Source organism: Primulina huaijiensis, chromosome 4 (assembly GCF_012295235.1).
Source record: "Primulina huaijiensis isolate GDHJ02 chromosome 4, ASM1229523v2, whole genome shotgun sequence".
NCBI classification, from domain to species: domain Eukaryota; kingdom Viridiplantae; phylum Streptophyta; class Magnoliopsida; order Lamiales; family Gesneriaceae; genus Primulina; species Primulina huaijiensis.
The window spans coordinates 3372361-3382272 of NC_133309.1; positions in this window are offsets into that span (position 1 = coordinate 3372361).

Here is a 9912-nt window from a genome sequence, read left to right on the forward strand (position 1 = left end):
TTTGGTAGATTGAGTATAAGTTTTTTCTCAGACCTCTAAATGACATGAAACGAATTGGAGATTCAAGCCAAGACATAGGGCTACAACTTTTATGTTTACTACTTTTTCAGATTATGAACAAAAGATACGTTTTTGGAGCAATCTTTGATAAAGTAGTGCGCAGAGGCAGAACAGGTGGCGCTCGAGCGGTAGAAAATGACCGCCCGAGCGCCGGTGCATTTCAAGCCTAGTATTTTTACAGAACATTCCGCGCCCGGGCGGTAGAAAATGACCGCCCGAGCGCCGCCTTGCATGAGAAAAGATAAGTATCGATTTTCTAAGCCACTTTATGAGTTCTCTACTTTCCCTTCATAGCAAGACACGAAAGAAAAACCAAGAACTTTCATTATTTTGAGGTTAGAACTTAGTTCTCCATCCTAAGAACTTCCTAAGGGTGTAATTTTTCTTCTCTTTTAGTTGTTCTACATGTAAAAGGGTAACTTTCACCTAGTATAAGCAATAGTGACTGAATTATTTTTATATTTGACAGTATAGGAGCGAGAGCGAGAAACATCATCTCAAACAAGTATTCGTACGCTTGGACTGTAAGTTGGCATGTTCTTGACGTAATACATGAGTAATATTATGATTTCAAATACTTCCTATTGATTATTGCTATATGTACATTGTTAGTATTTTATTGATGAAAATATAGCACCATATTTCATTGTTATGTATTAAATATGTAAGAAACTCATGGATATTGATGATGGGTGCTATGTTATGAACATGAACATGAACATGAAAAAAGGATTGATGTTTACATGATATAGAGCTTGTTGACATCATGGGTGGTTTTAAGTCCACCAAATCTATTGACCAATATATGTTCATGGGGCGTGAGGTTGCCCGAGGTTGCTCTCTGACGTCCAACACAGTAGTAACTATATAATATAGCAAGCACTATAGTACAGGTCAACTAATGAGGCTCAAGTACAAAAATGAACGTGAATATATGCTATGATATGACATGGTTTAAAGATTCATTGTTGATCACGACTTGATATGTATGTTTCTTCTACGCATATTGATACGTATAAGTGCCAACTTATTGAGTTTTATAAACTCACGTAGCTCATGTATTACAAGATAAGGTAGTGAAGAGAAATAGGATGATGGTTCGCCAATGGATGTTTGTGACGTGCCTCACCTCGACAAGAACCGGGACTTATTATCGTATAGCTTTCGCATATGTATTGTACTAAAATATGTCAGGGTTTGAACAAGTTTTACGATGTTTATGATGATACAAAGTATGCTTGTATATGAGAATGTGTATTTGTATAACAATATGGTGCATGGTTGTGCTTGAAAATATAGTTGATGTTGTTTTATATATGGCATTGCTCGAGTTTTTGGTTTAAACAAAATGTAGGGACATCATGTCAAAATTTTTATAAACCGTCAAATTGATGCCCCTTGTTTGATTTGCTTTATACTATAGTTATATCATTCAAACCCTATTTTGATTATAGTAATTATGCTAAGCATAGAGTAAGGGTGTGACACTAGCACTTTGTATTTGGTTGTTACAATATCTTCAGAACCTAATTTGCAACTGATAGAAATTTTTTTTTGAGGTAAATATCATATGACTTTAGGAAGAGGAATGAAAGACTACTTACAAGGTGTATAAAGATTAGATGTGCTATTTAAAGAGAGATTTTGAATCTAACAACACAACAAACACTACCATTAATAACTTGTCTTTCAAACAGTTCATAGTGATTTTAGGATGTTGTAGGTTGTGTTGGTCAATACCTAAACACAATGGAAGATGAGAATTTTAATAAAAGTGATGGTGGAATTGGTAGTTGTGAAACATTTATCACAAATACATTTACCGCTGGTAGAAAAAAAGACACTATTACGACCAAAATAGAGGAGTGTTTTTTTATCAATTATCCAAACGCATAATGAAGTTTATGCCAAAAAAATAGCATTTAAAAATAGATGTACACCAAACTAAACAATCATAATTTGAGATGAAACACACATTATACTATTTTCTATTTCAACCCAAATCAAAATGCACACTTTGTAGTTGAGATGAAAGAAAAAATAATGAACACAAACTAATTGTGGTAAATACAATGTTTAACATATAATAACACAACAACTATTAATGATTAATAAAAGAATATGAATTCAAACTCGAAACTTATGATTGAAACATATTGTGAAATCAAATCAGACAACATAATGTTCTGGCAAGAAGTTAAATAATGAAAGTGCTGTAGCAATTAAATTTGTGATAGGTAACAAATCCAACCGAAAAATATGTGAAAGACATCAAATGTTGAAGAACAAATACGATGCGGAAATATTTCAGTTTTTTCTCCAAAAACTCAAACAATCAATTACTACATCGGGTTTCTCTATGAATTGTACAAATTTATTACCATGGATTTGAGTACACAATTAATGTTCAAAAAATTCACATAAAATTGAACATGTATATGTTAGGTAAGGTGGACCAAAATATTTTTTTTATATTTTTCAAATGTGGCAGCTAGCAATACTTTTCAAATGTCACTGCTAGCAAATGCATATGTCAAAGAATGGTTGGTGGCCGCTAGAAAATGCATTTTTGTTTCACATGCACGGGAGCTCTATAAATAGAACTCCCCCATCTCAATTTAAAATCATACCAATCAGATGTTTTTAAGAATCATAAAAAAAAAGAGCAAAGAAAAAAGAGAGTTTTTTTTTTGTTCTCTTGTGTGAGTGAGAGAAAATATTTTCTCGGTTATACTCGGGTTGGGAGTGTGAGATATTTAGTGTATTATTGTATACACTTGTTGTAATATTTCTCCTGGTATAAAAGATCTGCAGTAGCTCCGTGGACGTAGCCTATCTTAGGTGAACCACGTAAATCTTTTTGTTCTTACTGATTATTTTATTCCGCATTTTTTTTATAATCATGATCGTTATCACTTCGGTGTAATTACCCAACAACTACTATCAGAGCTTTGTTGTAAAATTTCTTAGAATTCTGTGTATGCTATGTGGTTACAGCTTTGTCTGATCTTCCACATCAAAAAATATTTTTTAGATTTTTTTCTAAGGCTATAGAAGCGATGACCGGAGATGATGGATCGAGACCGGGAATCAACAAGTTCAATAGAACTGGTTTTTCGTTTTGGTGGTTACAGATTAGAGATTATCTGTACCGTAAGAAGCTACACTAACCTCTATCAGGAAAGAAATCGAAAAAGATGGAGGATGATGACTGGGAGCTCTTTTACCGACATGTGTTAGGTGTGATATGATTGACCCTAACGAAGAATGTGGCACATAACGTGGCGGAGGCACAAACCACAGAAGAGACGATGTTTGTTTTATTGGACATGTACGAGAAGCCATCAACAAACAACAAAGTACATCTCATGAAAAAGTTATTAGACTTAAAAATGGGAGAAGGTGCTTCGGTGGCTAAACACATCAATGAGTTCAACAAGATTTTTCTCAGCTAACATCGGTTGAAATTAATTTTGATGATGCGATTCGTGCACTTATTCTTTTGGCGTCTTTACCAAATGTTTGGGAACCAATGCGGGCAGCAGTTAGCAACTCTGTTGGAAAAAGAAAACTACAATTCAATGATGTCAGAGATCAAATTCTTGCTGAAGAAGTTCGCAAGATGGATTCGGGTGAAGGAACATCATCGAGATCTGCTCTAAATCTCAAGAACAAAGGAAGGGGCAGGAGTGGCGAAAAGAGTTCTAACCGATGGCGCAGTATGTCCAAGTCAAGAAATGGAAAAGACAAAAACATTTTTGAAAATAATTTGAAGTGTTGGAGATGTGGTGAAACTGGTCACTTAAAAAAGAACTGCAAATCAACAAAGAATAATGCAAATGCTGTTACTGAGGAGGTACATGATGCTCTATTACTATCCATGGAAAGCTCAGTTGATTCTTGGGTTATGGACTCAGGAGCTTCATTTCATTCCACTGATAATTGTGATGTATTCGATAATTACATCGCTGGAGATTACGGAAAATTTTTCTTGGCTGATGGAAAGCCTTTGGAAATAGTTAGTATGAGTGAAAATGGATCTGTCTGGAAAATCAATAAAGTCAGAAATGTACCAAAATTGACACGCAATTTGATCTCAGTGAGACAGCTTGATGACGAAGGCCATAATGTGACCTTTGGTTATGGTTCCTGGAAAGTAAACAAAGGAGCCATGATTGTTGCTCGAGGAAAGAAAACTGGAACACTTTATATGACTTCGAGTTGCGGAGATACATTAGCAGCCGGGGATGCTGGAGCAAATTCAAGTCTATGGAATTATAGGCTTGGGCATATGAGTGAGAAGGGAATGAAGATGTTTGTATCAAACAGGAAGCTACCGGAATTAAAGACCATTGAACTCAAGCTATGTGAAAGCTGTATCTTTGGAAAGCAGAAAAATACGAGCTTTTCAAAAGGCGGTAGAAAAACGAAAGCAGCAAAGTTGGATCTGGTTCATACCAATGTATGGGGACCATCTCCTGAGAAATCCATTGGAGGCTCAAGATATTATGTCACATTTATCAACAATTCGAGCCGGAAAGTTTGGATTTATTTTATGAAAAATAATGTTTATGAGACCTTTAAAAGGTGGAAAGCCATGGTTGAAAATGAGACCAACTTGAAGGTGAAGTGCTTACAGTCTGATAACGGTGGTGAATATGAAGATGATGAGTTCAAGAAATATTGTGCACGGAATGGAATCAAGAACCATTCCTGGTACACCTCAACAGAATGATGTAGTCGAAAGGATGAACAAGACCCTGAATGAACGTGCTAGGAGCATCAGACTGCATTTTGGATTACCAAAATCATTTTGGGCTGATGCTATTAACATTGTAGCTTATCTGATCAACAAAGAACCTTCGATACCGCTTGACTGCAGAATACCCGAAGATGTATGGAGTGGCAAAGAAGTAAACATTTCTTTCTTGAAAGTGTTTGGATGTTTATCCTATGTTGATATTGACTCAGCTAGCAGAACAAAGCTTGATTCGATATCAAAAAAGTGTTTCTTTATTGGTTATGGAGATGATGAGTTTGGTTATCGTTTCTGGGATGACCAAAACCGGAAAATCACTCGGAGCAGAGATGTAATCTTCAACGAGCAAGTTCTTTACAAGGACAAGTCAGACATTGGAACTGAAGATGAAAGTTCTGAAGTCAAGAATAATGATGAAGTGTCATTGACAGATATTCCTCTGAATGAATCAAAAAGCAATAACCAAGAAGATGAAGAATCAACTGCACAAGATGATGACCCACAAACTCCGGTGATTGAACTCACAAGATATTTGAGAACAATTAGACCACCCGAGATATACACCCCTGCACTTCACTATATTTTGCTGACAGACAAAGGTGAACCAGAAACATATGAAGAGGCTATGAAAAATGACGATTCAATCAAGTGGGAGTTAACCATAGAAGATGATATGAATTCATTGTCATCCAACTAGACGTGGGAGTTTACAAAACTTCCGCAACGCAAAAAGGCATTACATAATAAGTGGGTGTACCGGCTAAAAGAAGAACATGATGGTAGCAAGAGGTACAAGGCAAGACTTGTTGTAAAAGGTTTTCAACAAAAGAAAGGCATTGATTAAACTGATATTTTCTCTCCAGTGGTTAAGTTAACCATAATTAGGAGTGTACTTGGATTAGTGGCAAAAGAAGATTTACATCTGGAGCAGTTATATGTAAAGACATCGTTTCTTCATGGTGATCTAGATGAAGAAATTTATATGAAGCAGCCATAGGGCTTTGAAGTACGGAGAAAAGAGAAAATGAGGTGCAAACTTCAGAAGAGCTTGTATGGTCTCAAACAAGCTCCAAGACAGTGATACAAAAATTTTGATGGATTCATGAGTAATAATGGTTTCTTGAGGTGTCAGGCTGATCACTGTTGTCACGTGAAAAGGTTTGATGGTTCTTATATCATTCTACTGCTATATGTAGATGATATGTTGATAACATGAGCTTGTCTGGAGGAGATTGATAAACTCAAAAAAGAGTTATCAAAAGAATTTGTTATGAAGGATTTAGGTGATGCAAAGCAAATCCTTGGAATGAGGATCTTAAGAGACAATGTGAACAGAATGTTGAAGTTATCTCGAGAAGAGTACGTGAAAAAGATGGTTAGAAAATTTAACATAGATGAAGCTAAACACGTGAGTGCTCCTTTGGCTAGTCATTTTAAACTAACCAAAGCACAATCACCTTCGACGAAGCAGGAGCAGACTTATATGAACAAGGTTCATTATGCTTCTGCTGTCGAAAGCTTCATGTATGTAATAGTATGCACTAGACCAGATATAGCACATGCAGTGGGAGTTGTAAGCAGGTTTATGAGCAATCCAGGAAAACAACACTGGGATGCAGTTAAATGGATAATAAGTTATTTGAAAGGTACTGCTAGTTTATCTTTATGCTTCAGAAGATCAAATTTGGGCTTACAAGGTTTTGTTGATGTTGACATGGGTGGTGACCTAGATGGCAGAAAAAGTACTACTGAGTATGTGTTCACATTAGGTGGTACAGTTGTAAGCTGGGTGTCTAAACTGCAAAAGATAGTTGCGCTTTCGACTACTGATGCTGAGTATGTTGCGGTAACAGAAGCTAGCAAGGAGATGATATGGTTGAAATCTTTTTTGGAATAACTGGATCAGAAGCTTGAGGGTAGCACATTACACTGTGACAGTCAGAGTACTATTCATTTAGCAAAAAATCCTGTTTATCATGTTAGGACAAAGCATATACAAGTTCGATACCATTTTATTAGATCAGTTTTGGAAGATGAAATCTTGATGCTTGAAAAGATTTTTGGAAGTAAAAATCCAGCTGATATGCTCACGAAGACAACAACCATTGACAAAAATCAAGTCTTCAAGTGGGAGAAATGTTAGGTAAAGTGGACCAAAATATTTTTTTTTCATATTTTTCAAATGTGGCATCTAGCAATACTTTTCAAATATGGCAGCTAGCAGATGCATATGTCAAAGAATGGTTGGCGGTCGCTAGAAAATGCAATTGGTTTCACATGTACGGGAGATCTATAAATAGAGCTACTCCCCCATCTAAATTTAAAATCATCCCAATCAAAAGTTTTTAAATATTATAAAATAAAGAGAACAAAGAAAAAAGAGAGTTTTTTGGTTCTTTTGTGTGAGTACGAGAAAATATTTTATCGGTTATACTCGGGTTGGGAGTGTGAGATATTTAGTGTATTATTGTATACATTTGTTGTAATATTTCTCATGTTATAAAAGATCTGCAGTAGCTCCGTGGACGAAGTCTATCTTGGGTAAACCAAGTAAATCCTTGTGTTCTTGCTGATTATTTTATTCAGCGATTTTTTTTATCATCACGATCGTTATCGCTTCGGTGTAATTACCCAACATTATATTGGCAATAGTAATCAGTAATCACACAACCAATGAAACAAGGTCTAATACATACTAAAAAGATCTCACAGTTTTCGTGCATTGTTCTTCTACGATCAAAGATGAAACTAGAGAAGATCGTGTAAAGATGGCACGCGATCTACATATTCGAAGGGAGAAGCACCATTTCAGTTTAACAAAGTTTCGGAAGAGTGGCCGGTTGGGACCTTCTCTGTCAGATAGAGTGGAAGGGCAATAGTAAATTAGGGCACACTGGCTACTGTTGGGATTGTGTAGGGGTATTATGGTCATGTAAATTGATATAATATATTTTTAGCCTCTCATTAAAATCCAATCAAACAAAATAAATTTTATCATACTTTACTAAATATCCTTATTTCAAATATTACACTCAAATTTATAATCCATTGATAATTCTATTCGACAAAATTGGTAGAGTAGGTCTCTTGTGAGACGGCCTCACGAATCTTTATCTGTGAGACGGATCAACCCTACCGATATTCACAATAAAAAGTAATACTCTTATCATAAAAAGTAATACTTTTTCATGAATAACTCAAATAAGAAATCTGTCTCACAAAATACGATCCTTGAGACCGTCACACACAAGTTTTTGCATAATTGGTAATCTACTTATGATTGAGTTCATGTGATATTTTGTTTTCGTATGTACTTATATTATATGTATGTTCATTTGTATGTGTCGCATGTTTATATATTTACTTTAATTTTTTGTTCCTTTTCCGATCACTTTTTCTCGCCCCGCTTCCAAGTACTTGCTGTGGAACTTTGGAAAAGCTTAAAAAATCTCATTCCACTATGAACGAATATATATAGTATACAAGAGATCATAAGCCTAATAACAAACTAACTACTAAGGCATAAAACTAGGAGATATAATAGTAACTAAAGCCACTTATACATGACTAAATCTACAAAACTAATTACAGTCACATTATGATCTACAAATGATACACGTAAATCAACTTAAGAAATGTATTTCTATACTTGAACACTCGCTTGGTCTCAACAACTTTATTGTATAGTATGCTATCATCCGAGCATGTTCACTTGTGATTGTCGTAGAGATCGATTTTTTGCCATAGCCGTGTCAAGTCACTGAAGAACTGAGTCACGGTGGAATCTCCTTGTCGCAGCTCATATAGTAAGCTCTCAGTAGCAAATAATTCAGAGGTGTTCTCTGTGCATGAGTATGTCAATTGTGCAGCCTCCCATATCGCTGCAGCGGAACTGCAGAACAATAACTGATCACCAATATCTTGATTCATGGAGCCGATGAGCCATGTTTTAACGTGCTGTCATTTGCCTTCCATGTCTTGTATGAGGGGTCATCAACCATAGGAGATGGGGCCTGACTGTTGATAAAATCTTCTTTGCTCTTGCCACAGAGGAACATGAGTATGGATTGGGACCATTGAAGATAGTTTTGGCCATTGAGTTTATGGTTGGTGATCAGGGGTATGGTGAGCTCAGTTGATGTTTCTGATTTTTCCATGATCTAGCTTAAAAGCTCTGATACCATGTGGAACTTTGAAAAAGCTTAAAAAATCTCATTCCACTATGAACGAATATATATAGTATACAAGAGATCATAAGCCTAATAACAAACTAACTACTAAGGCATAAAACTAGGAGATATAATAGTAACTAAAGCTATCTATACATGACTAAATTTACAAAACTAATTACAGTCACATTATGATCTACAAATGATATACGTAAATCAACTTAGGAAATATATTTCTACACTTGCTTCCACATTACTGCGATTTGATCTAGCAACACAATATAAATTTAAACATGAGAGATATTGTAATGCCTGAGATATTACAACTATAAAATAGCATTGATGGCATTTTCGTAAATAAGTTGAAAAATATTCAATTTATTTTGATGGCATTTTCGTAAATAAGTTAAAAAATAATGAATTAATTTTAAGGGAAAAATGGTCATTAGTGACATATCTTGCTCATATGAAGTCCAAATGATTTGAGATTTGGATATAACATAGAAAACTCAAAGATATAGAAGTTTTATGTTTTGAGTTTTGAAAAATGTGATCGTTTGACTGATCCAAAGGAATATACCGATGTTAAAATGTTAAATAGTATATATTATATTATATTATATTAATTAAATTCTGGAATTCGATGTAATATAAGGGTTAATGGTTGGACATAAGGTTTAAAGACGAACCAGGAAATAGTAAACACAAGGTTTGAGTTTAACCAGGAGATATAAATTCATGTTGTAGCCCTTCAGCCTGCTTAGCCGAGAGATGGCGTTTAAGGCGTTCATGGGTGATTTTTATGAATTTATGTTTCTGAGGTGGCCCTCAGTAAAATCCTCTGTTGTTTAATTTTCTGGTATATCTTTTATAATTCCTTTTATGTTTGGTAAAATTGCCATAGATGAACCTTATATCCATTTT